This window comes from Choloepus didactylus, chromosome 12, assembly GCF_015220235.1.
Source record: "Choloepus didactylus isolate mChoDid1 chromosome 12, mChoDid1.pri, whole genome shotgun sequence".
In the NCBI taxonomy this organism is placed as follows: domain Eukaryota; kingdom Metazoa; phylum Chordata; class Mammalia; order Pilosa; family Megalonychidae; genus Choloepus; species Choloepus didactylus.
Window position 1 is genome coordinate 22,166,458 of NC_051318.1, and position 22,395 is coordinate 22,188,852.

The 22,395-nt window shown below is 39.7% G+C and overlaps 1 protein-coding gene across 5 annotated transcripts in view; it reads right to left on the minus strand.

The window, feature by feature from the left end:
- ATP11A (ATPase phospholipid transporting 11A) overlaps positions 1–22,395 on the minus strand; it is a 234,905-nt gene that overhangs the window by 211,661 nt on the left and 849 nt on the right. The window lies entirely within an intron of this gene.

Sequence of the window (22,395 nt, forward strand, 5' to 3'; positions counted from 1 at the left end):
CTGACAGCTACCTGAGAACGAAGGTGAGCGATGCCACAGGCTGAAGAAAACCCACCAAAACAAACCTGCCGGATGGAGGGCTGCCTGCAGCCCCATCCTCCTGGGGCGGTAGCTCCTGCACCTCATCCCCAGCCTGCAGGGTATTTCTCCCACGGACACTGACTGCCTCAGCCCCTTCCTCCTGCTTCCTGTCCCTCTTTTTAACTGGCTTACTGTTAAAATGATAGCTACAAGATGATCTCAACAGTCCATACACTAGAGAAAACTCTTATATGGGCAGCAGAGTCAGAAAAGAAACATCTTTTAATGGCCCCTGGTGGTAATCTTGGGGTGCCTGTTTTCTGCAGAGTGCATACAAATGAATGGGCTTTTCCTCCTCTGCTTCATTCATGTTTAATATATCATATTGGGGAGAGTCAGCATTTGCATCAATTAGCAATAGGGGATAGCGCATTAGCAGACAGTATTCAAGGGGCCATTTGTATCAAATTTTAAAAGCGTGTGTGTAGGAGATAGGTTTATAAAGTGGGAGAGTGATTCCACAAGTAACATACAAATGCAGATCACTTGTCTTGTGGTCCCACTTTACATTTAGAATTTATGTTTGGAGGCCAAGTCTGGGCCTTTAAGATATAATCCTAAATCTTTTTGAGAAGGTGCTTTGTTAAAAGGGCACACAAGAGCAGCAGGTGTAATTTAAATGTCATAGCTCTCCATCCATGTTTGCAAAGAAAAAGTTTGGGAAATATTTTTTAAAACTATGTCAGTACTATTGTTTGAAGGTAGTAATCCCCATGACCCAGAAGAGTATGTTGGATGCTAAGAGAGCAGAACCAATGTCCAGCTTCCAAGCATTTCCAGATTTTCACCATGACGGATTCCCAGCCCAAGCAAACAGCGCTGTTGGACCAGTAGGAATGGGGAGAGTCAAGTGCTCACTCTAAATGGTGAGGCAGATAGATGCACTGTCCAGATCCAACCAAGGAAGGGCTTACTGCCCAGCTGCAGGGAGTGGTCAGCACCCAGCCTCCCACGGTCAGCCTCCACAGAGGGCTGCAGAGTCCACCTGAGCAACTCACACCTGGTGTCTGAGCCAGGTGGGGATATAGAGCCTTGGACATCTGAGTCTACATGGGACACTCTGACAGACTGACCAATGATTTATTGGGCCTGCAATGAAGTTTGACTCCTTCCCCTGACCAGTCTGCTGCTTCTCCCTTCCATTCACTTCTTTTGATCCCTAATAAATATTTAACACACCTAATTCTCTCTTTGAGTCTGCTTCTGGAGAGCCCAGCCTGTGACAGCTGGCCTTTAGGTTAAGACATGAACCGAAATTGCTCTTTTTCAGCCAGCCCATTAGAAAAATAAGACTTCTAATCAGCTCCCTACCCCAACCCCAAGGGGCAGACAGGAAACAGGAAATGCCTGTTGCCCGGGCTTTGATCAAAGAGACAGAAGGATGGGGGCTCTGTTCCCAACCCTTAGCCCCTTCTTCTTGGGCCCCCAGACTCTCATGCTGCCAGAGCAGGTGGACGTGCTGTGCGCCCTTCCCAAAGCTTCCAGGACGAGGGGGGGGGGGGGGCAGAGTATAAACTCCTCATCCTAGCCTTCAAATCCCTCCTACACCAACAATTCTTTCCTCACCTCTCCCCTCACCTCCCACCCCAGCACATACTCAGCATCTCAGCCTCAGCAGGGGAGGAAGACAGAACTGGTTCAAATACCAGCCCAGCCACTGCCCAGCTGAGCCACCCTGGACAGGTCACTTCACCTTTGGTGCCTCAACTGACTTGCATCTCTACATCAGGAATGAAAATACCAACAGCTTCTCTGCTGTAGCCCCTGGCACAAAGCCTGATCATACACTCATTCAGCAAGCACGTATGGAGTGTCTACTGTGTACCGAACACTGGGACTCAGTGGCTGCCAAGGCAAACAGAGTTTGTAGTCCGGAAGCAAGACAGACATTGAGCAGATAGTAACATGAATAACTGATTACTACTTTGGTAGTGAGGGAGTGTGAGAAGAGGCAGAGAGCCCTGGGGAAGTTAAACAGGGGAAGTGTCTAGTAAGGCTTTTTTCTTGGCAGCATGGGGAGTGGGAAGCAATGCAATGTAGGCATTGAACGATGAAGACGTTGAGAAGCAAAGAGAAAAAGCATTCCAGGCAGCCCTCATACACCACTGGTGGGAGCATCAAACAATACAACCACTTTGGAAAACAGTTTGGCAGTTCCTTGAAGAGTCAAACATGCACCTACCATACGACGCAGGCAGTCATTCTATTTCTAGGCATTTACCCAAGAGAAATGAATGCAAATGTTCATATGAAGACCTGTACATGAATGTTCATAGCAGCTTTATTTGCAAAAGCCAAAAACCTGGAAACAATGCAAATATCCATCAATAGGAGAATGTACTAAAAAAAAAACTGTGGTCCATCCATAAAACAGAATATGACTCAGCAGCACCAAGGAATGAATCGCTGATACACACAACAACATGGATGAATCTCAAAAAAATTATGCTGAAAGAAAGCAGACTGAAAAGAGGATGTGCTGTATGGTTCCCTCTATATAAAAGAAGAAAATGCAAATTAATCTATAGTGACCGAAATCACATCAGTGGTTGTCTGGCAATGGGATGGGGTGGAGGTGGGGATGGATTTCAAAGGTGCATGAGGAAACTTTGGGGGGATGATGACATGTTCACTCTCTTAACTGTGGGGTTGCTGTCACAGGTGTATACCTATGTCAAAATCTATCAAATTGTGTATTTTAAATATGTGATTTATTGCATGTCAATAAAGCTGTTTAAAGAAAAAGAAAAATGAAATAAATAAAATAACACTATACATTGTTCACGTATACTTGATTCTAAATTCTCTACACAAAGAAACATTCTTAATGAGTTCAGTACACAGGCTGGAGATTGGTCATTCACTGAGAAGCTGGTGAAAGTTTGTAACTTTTCCGTGGCAGGGTTAGAGAAAAAGAAAATCACTTCTATACTGCCAGCCCCAAGTTAAAAAAGGCTGCAGCTCTTGTGTCATGAACAGAAGACCTGTTCATATATTTAACAAGTTGTAAACCAGGCATAAAAATATTTCTGAAATTTGCAAGGGTAATAAATTGATAGGAACTAATGTCAACCCATTTTTCAAAATTGTGAGGGTACTTAAGGAAAACCCAATGACACTCTTTAAAATTTTAATTTTTACTTTTCTGTCAACTCCAAAGATTACCTGCCAAATAGGTGTAGTGGTTTGAAGCCGTATGTACCCATGAAAAACATGTTCTTAAATTTAATCCAGTCCTGTGATGTGAACCCATTGTAAGTAGGACCTTTTGATGAGGTTACTTCAATTAAGGTATGACCCACCTCATTCAGGAGGGATCTTAATCCTATTATTGGAGTCATTCATAAGAGAATGAAATAAAGACAGAGAGAGAAAGCCATAGAAGCAAGAACTGACAGCAACAAAACCCTAAAGAGAAAGGAGAGACCAGCAGATGCTGCCATGTGCCTTGCCATGTGGCAGAGGAGCCAAGGATTGCTGGTAGCCAGTCTTCGGGAGGAAAGCATCGCCTTGATGATGCCTTAATTTGGACATCTTTCTCAGCCTCAAAACTGTAAACTAATAAATTCCCATTGTTTAAGCCAACCCATTTCATGGAATCTGCTTTAAGCAGCCTAGAAAACTAAAACATAGGGTTATCTAGCCAACTTAATGTTTTGATTGTGTTTTTATTTAAATGAGCCATAGTATTTGATATAATACATTTTTATATAATTATCTAATTTTACAATTAAGTTTCTTATTAATAAATCAAGTACTAATAAGAAGGATACTTACAGCTTTTAAAACTAGCTGGTCCTTTAAAATGCTGCAGAGTGATTTATGAAATCAAAGAAGAATTATTTTAACAGAAGAAAAACATTTCATATCACCTTAAAGAAGAAATAACAGGAACTCACTTCTCACCAAATCAATGATTTTACTGAAAGGAAAAACTACTCTCAAAAGTAATTTTAAATTGCATTAATCTATTCCTTAATCATTTTTAAATAGTAAAAGAACAAATTTTATAGATTAACCAAAAAACAGAAAACACATTCAAATCAAACAATCATTTAGAAGAATAGAGCTTCTGGAAGTAAATTTCACATAAATGCACTTAGGAAAAAGCCATGTAACCTTATAACATTATTAAACAAACTTATCATTGTTAAATGTATTATTTATGTATACTGCCATCTAAAAAAACTTTTATAATATTTTATCTTTTATTACTAAAGTATTATTTGCCCTAAAGGAAACACCAAATTTTCATTTCTGGAACAGTAATCACATTTATTACTCTCAAACAAGCACATGTTAAGCTAAACAAAAAGCTAATTGAATCCTTACATTCAAGTATTTAACTTTTAAAAAACTTACTGTCACCAATTATTTAAAAGGAAAAAAACCACCCTGCCTACCTGGGTACATTTCCCATCAAAAATTAATTAGTGCTTAGGTTCCAGTGAGTGTTCTCATGACTCTGTTAAGGTCTTTTCACTGATTTAAAAAAAAAGGTGATCCCAGAAAAGCAAGATATACAATATCAATCACAGAATAAACTACTTACAAGTGTCCATAAACCAAAGTTTTGTCTATTCATTCAACAAATCAATACATTTTTATAATGTTAAAAATCATCCTAAAAAAAAAACAAGTTAAAAAAAAAAGATGCAGTGCCCCCTTGAGGAGCCTGTGGAGAATGCAGGGGTATTCGCCTACCCCACCTCCATGGTTGCTAACGACCACAGACATAGGGGACTGGTGGTTTGATGGGTTGAGCCCTCTACCACAGGTTTTACCCTTGTGAAGACGGTTGCTGCAAAGGAGAGGCTAGGCCTCCCTAGGTTGTGCCTAAGAGCCTCCTCCCGAATGCCTCTTTGTTGCTCAGATGTGGCCCTGTCTCTCTAGCTAAGCCAACTTGAAAGGTGAAATCACTGCCCTCCCCCCTACGTGGGATCAGACACCCAGGGAGTGAATCTCCCTGGCAACGTGGAATATGACTCCCGGGGAGGAATGTAGACCTGGCATCGTGGGACGGAGAACATCTTCTTGACCAAAAGGGGGATGTGAAAGGAAATGAAATAAGCTTCAGTGGCAGAGAGAATCCAAAAGGAGCCGAGAGGTCACTCTGGTGGGCACTCTTACGCACACTTTAGACAACCCTTTTTAGGTTCTAAAGAATTGGGGTAGCTGGTGGTGGATACCTGAAACTATCAAACTACAACCCAGAACCCATGAATCTGAAGACAGTTGTATAAAAATGTAGCTTATGAGGGGTGACAAGGGGATTGGGAAAGCCATAAGGACCACACTCCACTTTGTCTAGTTTATGGATGGATGAGTAGAAAAATAGGGGAAGGAAACAAACAGACAAAGGTACCCAGTGTTCTTTTTTACTTCAATTGCTCTTTTTCACTCTAATTATTATTCTTGTTATTCTTGTGTGTGTGCTAATGAAGGTGTCAGGGATTGATTTGGGTGATGAATGTACAACTATGTAATGGTACTGTGAACAATCGAAAGTACGATTTGTTTTGTATGACTGCGGTATATGAATATATCTCAATAAAATGAAGATTAAAAAAAAAAAAGACATAATGCTGAGCAAAATAAGCCAGGCACAAAAAGAGATATTGTATGTTACCACTAATGTGAATTCTGTGAAAAATGTACAATGTTTTATACTGTAGAATGTAGGGGACCTAGAGATACCAATTAGTGGAGGGGGAATGATAATCTAATAAGAACAGATAAACTATGGAGGGTAATCTCAATGTTATGGGAATGCTCAGGAATGATTATGGTTTGTAAACTTTCTTGGATATAGTAAGATCATGTTGGAAGCAACAGAGTTATTTTAGGTTTTTTTTTCTCTTATTCCTTTGTTTTCTTAGGGGTTGTTAATTTTCTTGGGGTATGGTAGGAACATGTTGGAAGCAATGTAGTTATTTTAGATTATTTGTTTTTCTTACTCTTCCGTTTGGACATGGTTTATTAATTTTCTTGGGGTATGGTAGGAACATATTGGAAGCAAAGTAGTTATTTTAGGTTATTTGTTTTCCTTAATCCATTGCTTTGTTTGAAATGTTGTGGGGTTTTTTTGGTTGTTGTTTGCCTGTTTGTTTTTAATTTTTTGATAAACAAAGTTAAAAAATTGAAAAAAAAATCAGTAGAAAAATGGGAGTAAAAACTAAATGACAAATAGGGTGGGATGGGGGGATGGTTTGGGTATTCTCTTTTCACTTTTATTTTTTATTCTTATTCTGATTCTTTCTGATGTAAGGAAAATGTTCAGAAATAGATTGTGGTGATGAACGCATAACTATATGATCATACTGTGAACAGTTGATTGTATACCATGGATGACTGGAGGTGGGAATATATTCACAATAAAACTGAATTAAAAAAAAAAAATCATCCTAATACACCCAGGGGAGTGAATCTCCCTGGCAAGGTGGAATATGACTCCCGGGGAGGAATGCAGACCCGGCACCGTGGGATGGAGAACATCTTCTTGACCAAAAGGGGGATGTGAATGGAAATGAAATAAACTTCAGTGGCAGAGAGATTCCAAAAGGAGCTGAGAGGTCACTCTGGTGGGCACTCTTATGAACAATATAGACAACCCTTTTTAGGTACCCAAATTGGGGTAGCTGGCGGTAGATACCTGAAACTATCAAACTACAACCCAGAATCCATGAATCTTAAAGACAATTGTATAAAAATGTAGCTTATGAGCGGTGACAATGCGATTGGGAAAGCCATAAGGACCACAATCCTCTTTGTCTAGTTTATGGATGGATGAGTAGAAAAATAGGGGAAGGAAACAAACAAACGAACAGACAAAGGCACCCAGTGTACTTTTTTACTTTAATTGCTCTTTTTCACTTTAATTATTAGTCTTGTTATTTTTGTGTGTGTGGTAATGAAGGTGTCAGGGATTGATTTTGGTGATGAATGTACAACTATGTAATGGTACTGTGAACAATCGAATGTACGATTTGTTTTGTATGACTGCGTGGTATGTGAATATATCTCAATAAAATGAATATTAAAAAAATCATCCTAATTTATCTATTAAGCAACATTTTCCTCATTTAGCCACAAATTTTTTTTTAAATTTAAATTTTATCAAAAAGCAATACATATAATATTCTATATCTTAAGCTGTAAGGCTTGAGGGACAGTCAAAATGTGATCCTATTAAATAAAATACAAGTCAGGGCATGTCATCCCTGGATTTAAAACCCTTCAATGGGTCCTCTCTTGCTCCAGGCCCTGTATGGTCTGGCCTGTAGTTACCCTTCTCCTGCCCTTCTCACCGACCTGGGTCCCAGCCACACCAGCCGCAATGTCTCTTTGGGTTGCCCTTTCCTCTGCCTGGACCCATCCTCCCTTGCTGGCCACAAAGTGGGAGACCCCCACCCCCACCCCAGCCACCTTCAGGATTTTGCTCACGTCACCTTCTCAGTGAACATCTTCACCACTCCCCATATTTCCACTTCCTGATCCTCCTTCCCTCTTCATTTTTCTCCAGGGCACTTATTAACACCTAAACATACTATGGATCACCAACCAACAAGAAGGGACTGCTGTCCATTTTGCTCACCTGTGAATCCTCAGTGCATATAATAGATAATAAATATGTGATAAATAAATACTCATGTTGGGCACCTACTATGTACTAAGTAAATACTTGACACATATTTGTAGGAATCTTAATGGGTTCATCTCTACACATATTCTTCAATACCAAGAGTTTACATATTTTACCATCATCTTACATCAGAGAAATGGTGAAATGAGATAAGTAACATCTTTTAGGAGTTAGCTCCTAAAAGAAACGCTAACCACTGCTACAATCATTCTAGCTTTCTCTATATGACACTGCTCTCAAATTTATATCAAACTAGATTACTGTAACAAAATGCATGCATATATCTTATTGTTATCTAATATTTTAATGGCTTAATTTATCTGAATCAAAACAACTACTTCAACAAACTTTCTAAGGAGAAAAGGTAATTTAAATTATTCCCCATGCATATGAGGTATATGCTCTGAAGGTGATGTAAATTGAGGTCTCATTTACCTTCAAATCATATATCTTCCACACCAATGATTATCCCATGACTTCATCACTGTGCTTACGTACTGAAGGGTAATCTCTGAGCTTTTGTTGAAATATAGTACAAAAACTTGATGCTCTTCTAATGGAAGAAGTTAATTGTCCCTAATCCTTTGCTGAATATAGGTTAGGGGAAATCCTCTTTTCTCAGAGCAGGGAGATTATTCAACTCCACCAGGAAGTAGCAGCCTCCTTCTCAGGCAGTCAAGCGGTCTGTCCAGATAGAAAGAAGGAAAATATCAAGCTGCTTCTGTATTTGGAGTGGTTACAAAGGGAGGAGGGGCACAAACACGCCAACCCAATCTCAGACTTTCAAACTTCCCAAAATATGAACCTGAGGTCTTCAGTAAACAGATCCCTCAATTTCAGGATCTCATTTTGCATAGTCATTCCAGATAAACTAATGACGTGAAATGGAAGAACTTCACTAGATCCTACAACTTCCAATAGTGTACAAAATATTTATGGTGTCTATTTAATGCTGGAACCATTCAGCTTTGCATTTTTAGTCATAGTGAACAAAAAGTACCCAGAATTCTTCCAACAATCACCAAAGATCATTCTAAGTACTGACAGAAAGACAGTCGTGCTTTCTGGTCATTTCTGATACATGCTTCTAACAGTTTAAGCAAATATTCAATCAAAGATAATGAAGCTAAGATTACCAAAAAACCTAACAAAAAGTGAGACAGCAGTTGGTTTAGGAACTTACTTATTGTCAAGAAAAACCGTGAAGTTCCTGTGCTCAAGTAACAAGGTGTTGACATGCCAAGTTTTGATTTCTATACTACAGATAACAGCAGAGATAACAATATATCCCTTTTATTCAAACTTGTACTGCAAGTTCGCTTCCGACTATCACTTTCCAATTATGTCGAAATTAAATGTCATACTGTATAGAGGCAGGTCAACAATGAGAAACATCCCCCAAAAAAGTAAATTCAATTTACTGGAAGAATTGGATTATTATGGACATTATTACTAAGACCAGAAATGTCCAATCCAGTTACATGACATATAATGAAACATCTGTCCTGTCAACAAGTCAGAGAGAATATTTGTATTATAATATAAAACTAAAACAATACATTATAAAGTTAATTTATTATGAACCACCTTTCCCTGATCAACCCTCTCCAGAAAAAGAAGGGGTGGGGGCAAAAATAAAAAGATACAAATACACTCTACCTTAGATCTGATCAAATCACGGCAACTGTGGTCTATTTTACTAATAATCATCAAATTACCTAAGTCTGGTTCACAATTTTTAAAAAATCCATTCCCACCACATATTCCTTTTTATGTCCTGTGTCATACCAGAAGCTGATTTTATGGAATTTATTTTGTGTATTTATTTGATAAAACAGTAAGCAAACTTAATATATGCTATTTCAAATTGCTCCTCTTTGATTTTCCTAATCCCTTTGTATATTCACAATCTAATTGATGTCTATTTTAATGGTATACACAGACAGTATCCATCTAAGCTTTACATTGAGATCTATTATTTTAAAACAAGTCTATAGACTCAGTAACAAGTATCTCAGAGAATCATGTACCTTAAACAATGTATCTTAAACAATGATATTTTCATGTATCAATGTATCTTAAACAATGTATCTTAAACAATGATATTTTTCATAATAAATATTCTTTCCTTAGCCACGTTTTTAGCATCCTTTTTCTCAATAATCAAACTAGTATATTAACCTGATTACCACTTCAGCAATTCACTGACACGGCAGTGGGGGAAGCATGAAAAGAGACCACTGAACAATCAAGTAAATGGCACAAAATCTCCACAGAATATCATATTCTTATTGTAAAGGTCCTCAAATCTACACCTCACTGCCTACTCACTCTTATTTCACACATACTTGTAACAAGCTTATCTCTTTTTAGCCCACAATGATATGGGAGAGGAGGACAGAGACACACAGGCATAAAGAAAGCACTAGGATATCTGAAAGCGGTAAAAAACTGAAATGTTAGATTGTATATACAGTAACAAAATAAATTTTTTTAAAAAACCCAAGTAACTACACTACACAAACAGCGAACCCTATGTTAAACCATGGACTACAGTTAATAGTACGATTATAAAAATGTGCTATCATCAATTGTAACAAATGTTCCACACCAATGCAAGGTATTAATAATAGGTTGGTATGTATGTATGGAAATCTTGTATTTTATCATGATTTTTCTGTAAACTCCCACTTTCTCTAACAAAGAAAAAACGACAGCACTAGGAAATAAAAGTTCATCACAAAGAAAAAGAAAGCAAGCCAAAGAAGCACAGATAAAAGTATACCAAAGACATGGAGTAGAGGCAAGTGCCAACAGGAACAAAAAGCCATACAGACCTCACCACCCTCACTTGTTAAACCGGATATAAGCCCTCTCCCACAGCTGTTTGAGGTCTGAGAGTGAGAACATACATATAAGACATAGTAGGTGGTCAATAAACACGCTGCTACCAAACAAAACAGTAAGCTCAGAGGAAAAACAAACTAGAAGAATAACAGTAGTACACTCTCTGAATAGTTCCTTATCTTATATTGTTTTCAGATAAAGTATTTTTTAAGCTTTCTATGGAAAAGTAAGGAATTGTTACTAACTAAAGACATTACATATCTTCTCAGGTACACAGTGCTTACTCATTATTTATCAACTTGACAAGCAACGGCCATGTCAACAATATTCTCTATCCTTCTGTGCTAGAGATGGCATGAGAAGGCATCTTAAAAAAAAATGAGAAAGTTTCAAAAGAAGGCAACATCTGAAGGAAAAGGGGAACTTTGCACCTAATCAAAACTGTGGTAACTGTACGTTTCACCTTCAAGATGAGAGGTACTGGTTCTGCTCTACATCTTTGGGGTTATAAATGGGCTCAAAATTGATTTTTATAGGAGAAAAAATCCATTTGTTGAACATCTGCAGCATACCAGACCCTATACTGGGAACATTCTTCAATATCTCTACAATTCTCATCCTTTTGCAGAACTGGGCAAACTTATTAAGCTCTCTCTCAAAGAGTAGATTGTTTTTCCCCTACATTCTACAACAGTTTTATCTCAAAACTAAACACAGCTTTACTACCAAATACCAAATACGACCAAAATACCTTTGAAGTACAAAGTATTTTACATAATACTAACTACTAAATGAAGAGCCCAGATATGCATTATGCACATTCCTAACAAAGTGTGATAATAGTTGTCATTTCCAAATGACACCCTAGAGTCCAGCCCGCTCCTGGATGGACGAATGCCCCATTAGGGGTGAGGACAAAGTAGAGGGAATAACGGCAGACAGACCTCACAGATTCAGAGGAGACAATCTCTGGTTTCTCTGTATTTCACATTTAAAATGCCAAAGAATATTCTTATTCTGAAATTCACCACTAATCCACCAACTTCTACTTTCACAAGCCCTCCTGAAAAGGCCAACTTACAGCAGCACGCCTAAATCTAACCTCTTCTCCAAAAACTCTAAAACTGGGGGACACTGCTTGATTGACACGGGTATGCTTGGAAATAAATCCACCAACAAAATAACAGCAGGGTAGAGGGATTTTATGAACACCACAGTCCCGGACTCCCAGCACGCTGACCACTCTCCAGGCTCAGCACAGTTCCACCTGGCACGCCAGGTAACCCAGGTGAGCAGGGCATGCGGCTGGTGAGCTCCAAGGCCCCTGGGGCCATTCTCCACAGAGCCTTAAGCACAGTGACCAGGTAATTTATTGTCCAAGCTGGGGCATTTTTGTGACTGAAAGAAAAGGGATGCTATTAATAATTATAATACCCAGGCAGCAGGCCTAAACTGGGCCTGAAGTGGGCAAACCGAGCATATGATCAACCTCAAACACAGATAAACCCTTGAGAGGATATAAATGAGAATGGAAAGAACAAGGTTTACAGTCGACAAAACAGATTCTGCTCCACACTCTACCACACAAATTCCTGCGTGACTGTGGACAAGATGCAGTTTTCTCATGATAAAAATGGACATAATTTTCTTTCACAGGGCTGTTGTGATGATTAAATGAGATACCATGGATAAAACACTTGGGATGGGAACTGGGCTACCAGACACAAAGCCCCACAGTAAACACAAAGAAATTATCAGAGAATATAACCATAGAGATGAAAAGTAGAGTTTGGGTTAAGAGAAATCGGGGAAGGGGCAATGGGGAGTTAAGAAATGAGTGTAGGGTTGCTGTTTGAGGTGAAGGGAAATTTCTAGTAATGGATGATGGGAAAGAGCATAACATCATTCTAAATGTGATTAATCCCACTAATGGAAGGCTAGGGAGGGGGTGGAATGGGAAGATTTAGGCTGTATATATGTTTCCACAACTGAAGAAAGAAAAAAAAAAAGTCTAACTAGATGACAATTGAATGCTAAGGATGAACTTGGATGGGATTGGAGGGTGGAGGACAGGTGGCTCGAAGGGACACAGTTGAGACATAAGGAAAAGGAAATATAGAATGTAAGCTTTGTATCATTGTTGAATCTCTTATACTTCTTGGCTGAGCTTAATGGGATTGTATAAAAGAATGTTCTTGTTCATGGGAAGTACATACGTGAATTATAGTGTATGTTCAAGGATGTGTGCAGCTAACTCTCATGTTCAGAAGACAGAGCAACAGATGATGGATGCGAGGGAGGGAGGGAGGGAGGGAAAGAAATAGTGTTGTGACAGCATGTTAAAGTTCGTGGATTGAGCTATTGGGGGAGGGGGGTTATAGGGTATGATGGAATTCTGTGTATGGGGCTAGTATTGTTTTTGCAACTATTCATGTAACTTTGAATTTATTTCAAAAAAAAACAAAAACAAAAACAAGAAAAACCACACAAAAAACCAGTTGTCTTCCCCTGAAATGGCACCAAGACATCCCAGGCTAGTTCAAGAGGCACCTGCAAGCCCAGGACCAGTCCATTTCTCTTTCACAACAACCTTTTTTTTTGCTCCCTTTTTGGGGGTGCGGGGGGGCAAGCAGACTAAGGACAGAGATACACTTGCCAGTCTACAAACTCTTCCCATCTTCGCTGAATGCATCATTGACCAAATCATCTTTCTCACAAATAACAAACTTTGTTTTAAAATTATTTTCTTATCTTCTAACCAGGAAAAAAGTGATCTTCTTTTCACTCCCTTTATGAGAAAAAAAAAAAAAAAAATTTGTCACATGAGATACACAAGAAACTGGCAGCCTTTATCAGTGATATTTTTATAGCACTTTACAATGTACAGATTATTTTCACGTGCCTTATTTCATTTGATCCTCTCAACCCAGGGAAGTTGAGACAACAAATACCACTGGTCTCATTTTACAGCTGCCTCCCAGCAGTTAAGTGAATCGCCCGGAGCAGAGCCGGATTGGATATGGGGCTACCATCCAGAAAGCCGCTCAGGGCCCCAATCTAGATCACTGCTGGCATGGATCACAAATAAAGTGCTGGTTAACTCTGGCTTCTACTAATTACGTAATTCAGAAACACCAGTTGGTCCCAATGCAAGCAGAAGTAAAGTGAATAGAAATTAAAACACTCCTTGCCAATGGCAACCTATCTTTTTTATTTTGCACACACAAACACTCAAATTGAACCGTGCAATTTGGTGGAATCCAACCCTGAGTGCAGCCAACTGATGGTTCCCTCAACTCTGCAGTTGCAATCGGTGGAAATTTTGACACCAAATAACAGCATAGTGCTGTTTCCCAGGAAAAGGGGACTTATGTTCTAGTCCAAATTGTAAACCTTTAATATGCCTCCCAAGAAGTGTTCCGGTTCCGAAACCAGCAAAAGGTAAAATAAAAACCACAGAAAAGTAGGAGGCATTTTGTCAACAGAAAATCAGAGGAGAGCTATGGGGGTAGGGGTGTTACATAAACATATTCAGAATAAGATTTGGAACTTACATTCATCTAAGTTATCTCTATCCATAGAGAAGGACTAACTCAATCCAGTTATGAGTGATGGAAAAACTGAAATGAAAGCCAACTTTGAATAATATTACTAACAAATTCCAAATTGTGAACATAGAGAAGTATACAATTTTTATGCCTAGAAAATCAGTTTCTTCCCACTCCACTTGAAAAATCTTAGAAAATATTTAAAGAATTGAATGGGGCAACTAATTATTAACCTGCCCACAGGACTCACATAGTTTGGTATGGCCTGAGCCCAGGGTTACAAAGGTAAAAAGTAACAGAGGAGGTCTAAAATCCTTTCTTTTGATTTGTGGTCAATTTTTTTTTTTAATCCTAAGGGTATATAAGCCAAACTACCCTCCTTTAGATAGTGCTAAACAGGATCTCTTCCCCAGAATATATAACAGAGTAAATGGAAACTTCCTCTATTCTTCTGCAATCTTAGCTGTGTAAATTATAAACTAAGTGAGTGTATCAAGAGACAGAAGCATGAAACAGGTAAAGCACAATTAAGATACTTGAAAAACAACATCAACGGTTTGCTTTAGACTCCTCAACGTCAACTAAAACCAGAAGAGCCCGTATCCCTCTGGGGGAGGGGCCACAAACTCAAATGCAACAGAGACCGGGCAGCAGCAAATGGGTGCATCAGAGCAGGCGCCATCCCAAAGGGGCTGCAGGACCGCACTGCAGCGCAAGCAACCACTCACTCCAAAAGTGGTGATCATCATGAAAGCCGGCTGGGTATTGCCAGATTGCGTGATTTTTTTTAAAGTGGAGAAATCTGGATGTTTATGTGCACAAACCCATATTTAAATGTTGGCAACAAATTCAAGTAATTAAGTCACTGCACAGGTCAATGCAACCAAATCAGAGGGCCAGTTTCCTACCTGTGCTCTAGGACAAAGATTCTTAATCTTGTTTAGGTCAGAGACTCCTTTGAGAATCTAATGAAGACTGGTAAACCCCTGCCCAGAAAACAAAAAGTATATTTGCAAAAAGTTTTGCATGCTGTTCCGAGGGATTACTGATCCCATCCAGGACCAGTGAAGAGCCCTGTTCTTGACATCAGACTTCCAATAGAGGGACACTGTTGGCTGTTCTCTCACTTCTGGTCCTGCAGACCAAGGAACCGCACACATAAAAAAAAGAAAAAAAGAAAACAAATTCTAAGGACGTCAGTTAACAGAGTTATCGGGCCACAATTTCCTGCAAGGGCATCGTATCAAAACACAGTGAAACACTTCCCAGTGAAGCTACTGAGTCGAGAGCAGCCCCACTAGTGGGACATGAACCAAGAGGCAGAACCTCGACACACCATGTGATCTGGGGACTTAACCTCCTTCCACCTTTGGGGTGCTGTTTACTAAATGAGGGGGTTGAACCAGGTGCCCTCAAGAGCCCTGTCCTGTTTCCACATTATGACTCTACAAAATCAATCAAGGAAAGAGAATGCCAACGTTGTGCAGGAGCATTAAAAAGGATTTTAAAAGACTGCCAGTGATCACTCAAGTCCTTGGAAGTACCACGAAATTTTCTTCAGAGTTGCCCCCAGTCACCTTCTTCAACGCTACTACTAACAATAATGACAAGAGGGTAACTGTTTGTTCAGCAGATATTTATTTGAGTACCCGACTCTGTGCCAAGAACTGTTCCTGACAACTGGATATGAGCCTAGCATACAGGCTGGAATACAGGGATAAATTTGGGATCCATATAGACATTTAGAAGGTATTTAAAGTTTCTTCCTACAAAGAGGGTATTACTGGAGATGGGAGAAAGATGCCAGCAATGAGTCACCGGTGACCCCAGCAGAGGCAGAGGAGACAGTAAAGGAGCCTGAGAAGGGGCAGCCACCAGCAAGCAGCAGGGAAATCACAAAGCCTTTCATGAAAGGCCCACTGCACTGCCCTTCTCTCTGCCTGGGACACCTCCCAATTCCCACACCATGACAGAGAAATTCAGATTTAACAAATAATTATGATAATGAATCATTTTATAGATGCCTTGTTCTTACTTTCTAGTATATTGAAGAAGAGCCTTTTAAAAGGAAATACTTGAAATGACTGAAATCCACTGAATTGCAAATTAAAAAAACCTCCACACTGGCCCTGTTTCTATCTCCTCATCCTGTTCTACAACTTTAGAGTCTTATCATCACAAACAACCCCCTAACGTTAATAAAGCAACTTGAGTCAGCCCAGAACTAACCCCTGACTACAATGAAGTTACTTGTTATCAGAGTGGTTATTCTAGCTTAGCGCTGCTCCTCACATTTGTAAATTGTAGCTGTTTATATTTGTTGTTGTAATCCCTTGTTTGAATCCATAAAAAGCCTAAACTCCTTAGACGCTGGAGACAGATTTTAGGTCCACGGGCCATCTGTTCTCCTTGCTTTGCATTGCAATAAATATTCTCCCTTTGAAACCCCAGTGTCACAGATTGGCTGTTATGCACATTGGGCAGAGACCCCCTGTCAACATGGCCAACTCCTTCACACCTTCAAATCTTTGCCCAATGAGACCTACTAACCCTGAGCACCCTATTCAAATTTATAATCCTCCAATTCCACTCAGTTTTATTTTTTAGCACTTATTTTCTAATACACTATAACATTTACTTATTTGGCTATTGTCTGCCTCCCTCTATCCAAAGGACAGCTCCATGGGGCAAGAATTGTTTTCTTCCTGACAGCAGGAGGAGAATATGGGGTCAAGGAAGTTTATGTTTTTTTTTTTAAAGGTCGATATTAAGGCACATGGCATGCCACAGGGACCACATAATGTCACCGCAAAGAGGGAGACACTGATGATCCAGGAGAAAGAGGATGAAAAGGCTTCTGTTTTTTCCATGAAGTATAAGGCCAAGGTCATTGGCTCTCCACATGAAGTGGAGGAAGAGGTATGAGAGGTTTGAGAAAGTAGACGGTGGAAAGCAATCTCCTTGAGAAGTATAGAACGATTCTTGAGACGCGTGTAGAACTGTCAAGTAACATCAAATCCACACTTGTGATAAAGGGCTCCCATTTTATCAAGCACCTACCACATGCAAGCAATGTGCTGCACTATTCATACAATGACCCCATAAAGTAAACCCTATTAATTATCTCTATTTTACAGGTGAGGAAACTGAGTGTAAAGAAGGTTATCAGTGGCAGAGACAGAACTGGAACCACAGTTAAGACTCTAACGTCTAAATGCTTGGCCACCATTATCTACATTTTTTCTTGGCTATCAGCATCCAAGTATAAGCAAAAATAATCCCTTACTCAATATTGCTGAATTACTAGTGCTGTAAAAATTGCTTTCCCCTGATTTTCACTGCAAATAAATAGCATTTTATCTTGCATGTAAGTTGGTTAAAAAACCATTTATAAGTCTGGGACCTGGGGCTCTAACCATGTTTTACGAACTCTATTTCTGTTGGAAAATGTGGCCCAATCACCAATGAACAATCTGCCTTTTAGGTTTCCAAGTCCAACACATTTGTAAATAGGACTTCCTGTGGAGTTAAGCAATTAGAAATGTTTGTCAGTGGATTCAACACAATTTTAACCAATTGTAAATTGAGGACATTGTTCACATCTCTAGAAATTTAACTGACTACAGCAAATGCCAAAAACATAAACTTCCTTTCCCCGTGTAATTAAATTTACTATCTGGCATGACATAAAAGTATCTCAAAATCACTTGTTCCTAATAAGCAGGCATTATGTAGAATCCCAAAGAACAATGGAAGGAATTTAATTCAGTAGCTAGAACATAAAGGTTAAATTATATACCTAAACATATCACTTCAAATAATGTCCAGTTGAATCACATAAGCCCCTGAAGACAGGTGAGGTGCTTGGTAAACTTGTTCTATGTGCAGCCTTGTTAAACATGTTAACTTATAAACACTTTACAAGTACAGACTGTAGACTTGCCACCACACAGCCAGAGACATTCCTTCTATTAGTCTTGGATTATACACTTAAGGATTCACCTCTTTAATACTTCAAAGCCTCGGTGGTGGTTTTAAAGTGGTTTAACTTAATGGCCATGTGGCACGGGACTCCAAAAACTGAATAACAGAAAGGCCCCACTGTATCGTCAAATGTCAAATTATGAAAAACAGCAAAATTATACAATCTTTAAAGTTTTTAAAACAAAGGACAGGTATAAGTGAATCAAATGGATAAGCCAAGTTTTTAGTTAATGTCACAAACCACTTAGTTAAAATAAATAAACAAAAGCAGACACATATGTATTCATTTAAATTGTTGAACCTTTTAGAAAGTTTAAAGCAGGCAATATAACAAAATGAATAATTCCCAGCCTGAATTAATAAAAAATAAATTACATAGACATTAAAAAATAATGCCCTAAACCTGCAGAATTTTTGAAGAAAAATCAAATCCCCTGAAGGTGAAGCCTGCAAGGAAGGAGGGAAGTAACATATCATGGAGGTTACCCTGGCCTAACATGCTTTCCCTTAAACAAATTTTATGACCAAATGTCCAAATGTGGCCTGCAAGTTGTTTTACTATACCTATTTTTAATGTTTTTTGAAGCACACCTGGGCCCTACACTGTGCTCAAAAGCAGGGCACTCAGTTTACCTCTCAACTACAAACCCAGGGTCCCCTGCTAACCAGTACTGCCTGGCAGCCAACAAACTGAACTGGAGACTGGATGTCGCCACATCTTTCTGCTCTTTCCCCCACTAAACCCATGGGCTAAATTATGCTAACAGCTAGTAGTGCCAGGTACCACTGTCAGCACTTTACCTGTATCAACTCATTTAATCTTCACAATAACCCTTTGAGATGGGGACTATTATCCTCAGATGAGAAAATGGAGGCACAAACAGTTAAGCAACTTGCTAAGTTACTGTGTGGTTTGGACGTATTATGCCCCCTAGAAAAGCCATGTTCTTTAATGCAATCTTGTGGGGACAGACTTATTAGTCTAGATTGAGGTGTGACCTGTTGATAAGATTATTTCCATAGAGGAGTGGCCCCACCCATTCAAGGTGAATCTTAATTAGATCACTGGAGTCCTTTAAGAGGCTCAGGAAGAGAGACAGAAGCAAGAGCCAACAGAGATGCTTGGAGATGCAGACAGAAGGACATCTGGAGATGCTAAGCTAAGAGATGAAGCCCACAGTTTGCCCCAGAGGAGCTAAGACAGGACCCCCAGACACTTAGAGAGAAACGCCCTGGGAGAAAGAAGCAACAACGCACAGGAACTGAGAGAGGAGCAAAGACAGAAGCCCAGAGACATTTTGGAGAAAGCCATTTTGAAACACAACCTGGGAGCAAAGGACCAGCAGACACCAGCCACATGCCTTCCCAGCCAACAGAGGTATTCCAGATGCCATCGGCCTTCCTTCAGTGAAGGTATCCTCTTGTTGATGCCTTAGTTTGGACACTTTTATGGCCTTTGAATTTAGATTATTTATAACCTAATAAATCTCCTTTATAAAGCCGATCCATTTCTGGTATTTTGCATAACAGCAGCATTAGCAAACACAAATAGTTACACACCTAAAAAATGGCCAGGACAAGGTTCAAATTCAGGCAGTCTGCCTCCAGAATCTAGTTCCAAACCCTGAGGCACCACTTGTCCCTCCTAGAACTAAAATCCCTGAATCTATACCTTTGTTTCCCCACCTCACGTCTCTAAAAAGAAGGTACCACTGATCCACTTAACAAACTCTGCTTAAAAAAAAAATTTAACACATATGTCAAACTACCTCATGGTACATAATAAGCACTGTGCTACTTATAAATACAAAATATCTCTATATGGCTTATATCTATCCAAGCAACCAGTATTACATACTTAGAATAGAACCTAACATGGAACAGAATTCTCTCATTCACTTGGCTATTCTCTCTGGAATTAACTCAGAATAAAATATCTATAGCAATGTTTTCCCAGGACTTTATCTTTTGGCAACCCTCATGCATCAGAAGGAGATGAAAGTTTTCTTTGTCCTCAGAATTCTGACTAGAAAGGAACAGGGTATAAGTCACTTAGATTCATTTTTATTAAAACAAACAAAAGTCACATAAAGAAACCAAAAGGAAATAAGAATATTCAATTCCAAACTTTATTTTTCTTCTAGCAAAAAGAAATATAATTTAGACTTACATGTTGTAAAATAACCACATTATAAGAAAGCAAATCATGGTTATTTCTAGAAAAAACTCAAAATAGTTTACTATCACAGAAATCAGCTTAATATCATAGAAATGAGTGGGTCTGTATGTGACTATCCTGAATTAGCCAAATGAATATATGGGGGGAAAAACAGATGTGGAATGAGAAAAATAGAAATAACAGTATCCCATGACTCACACTCAGGGGTGTTACCAAATAATGTATATGAGAATGTTCACTAAAGAATATTCAGCCTGTAGATTTGGAGAGAAAGTCTGATTTCATAAGTCTAATAACATAGTAAATAAGGGAATTCTGAAAACTTTTAAACTATATCAAAATTTATATATGTAAAAGCAAAAGGCCTAGATGAAGGGGGGAGTGAAAGACAGAACAAAAATGGGACAGATGTCTGCTTCTCGAGTCAGGAACCGGTCCGGGAAGGTATGTGAGCCTCCCAAGGGATTGCAGGAAAAATGACCTGCCCATCTTTCGTCGCTCATGGAAACAGACCACCTCACATTATTTCTCACAAATTCACCCTCCTTTTAATGAAATTCTAGAAATTGAAATTAACTAGAAAAACAGAAAGTGCATTTTAAGTAGATGCTAGTTCTACCCTCCCTTTTTTCATCTTCCCTTTGAGGAAACTGAGGGAGGAAAATAACTTGCCTAGGGACCCACACCTCCTCAGTGACACAAGTGAGAACAGCATGTCCTTGCACACAAAAAAAGTGATTCTCTCTTACATATCTGGTTACCCACTGTCACTGTTACTGAGTTTTATGTAACTTATTACTGCATAGAAACAAAGATGTCACGGGATGTTTATCACTCAAATTATAACAGGAACATTTGGGGCTCCACAACCAGTGAAGAGAACAGCATGAGACATAAGCCTTTCCCTACCCCTCAGCAGAACCACCAGGGGGAACTTCTCTCCACTTAAAAGTATACCAGGCATCTAAGAACAGCTGACCTTCCAAGGCTTCCTCAGAATCAGAGAAAAACCCGAGGTGCACACCAGTTCCCTTGACTCTACAAGTCTTTTGGTTAAATAAATTCTGGGGAAAAGCATTGATTTGGCTTTCCCTCTGGATGAAAAGGAACACTTTCATCTTCAGCCAACATCTCCCTTTCAAAGAAAGTCCATAAATATGAAACACTACCTAAAGTAAGTGCTATACCAGGGAAAACCACAGCACCCATAATAATGCCCTCTTCTGGCCTTGAACCCCAGGGCATAAGACTTCTCAAACCTGTGACTGTCCAGGCACAGTCATCCACTCTGGAATAATGAAGCCTTTTGTTAAAGACAGGGGCAAGGAAATACTGTCCTCGGGACAGCACTCTTGCTCTTGCTTCACACACATATACACACTTCATAGACCTAACATCAGCGATTACTGCCATATGCAAAGTTCAGTTTCCCCTCGGTCTGAAGTAAAACAAAACCAACTTTTCCCCCCTCCACTCATTGTCTCCAGACCTCCCGAGTCTGTCATCACCAAAGAACCCGCTTGTTCCAGGCGAGTGGATTCCGGAAGAAACCCAGAACACCCTAATTGGTTACTTTCAGGCAAAAAGATTCCAAACTTCAGTTCTAAATCCCCCAATGGTGTTAAAAACAAAAACAAACAAACAAAAACCACGCCGCGTGTTAACACTTCCTTTCCAACCTCTTAATGCTCGGTGCAGACATTAATGAGCGGAAGCAGAATTTGAACATTTCTCCCCAAACCTGTCCCCTTCCTAAGTAAGGTCTCTATCGGGGACACGTCTGCTGGGACAGTCCGCTCAAATCCCAGGCTGCACCCTGGGGAGGAAAACAGAGATCAAGGAGCTGGAGTGGGGGAAACAAGGGAAGAGAGGGCACGAGATGGCAGTGGTCAGAGAGCAAATGGGGGCTCAGGGGGAGGGTCCGAAGTACTGGAGAAAACCTCCACCCAAGCCGGAAGCCCCGGGTGGAAACTCCTTGCAGTCCCTCCCCAACAACCTACTTTTCCCCAGGAGCCGGGACCAGTCCCGGGGAGTAGAGTTTGGTCCAGAATCACGTGGCTAGCCAAAACCTTACAGGACCCTGGAGGTTTGCAGCCGGCAACAAGGCCCCAGAA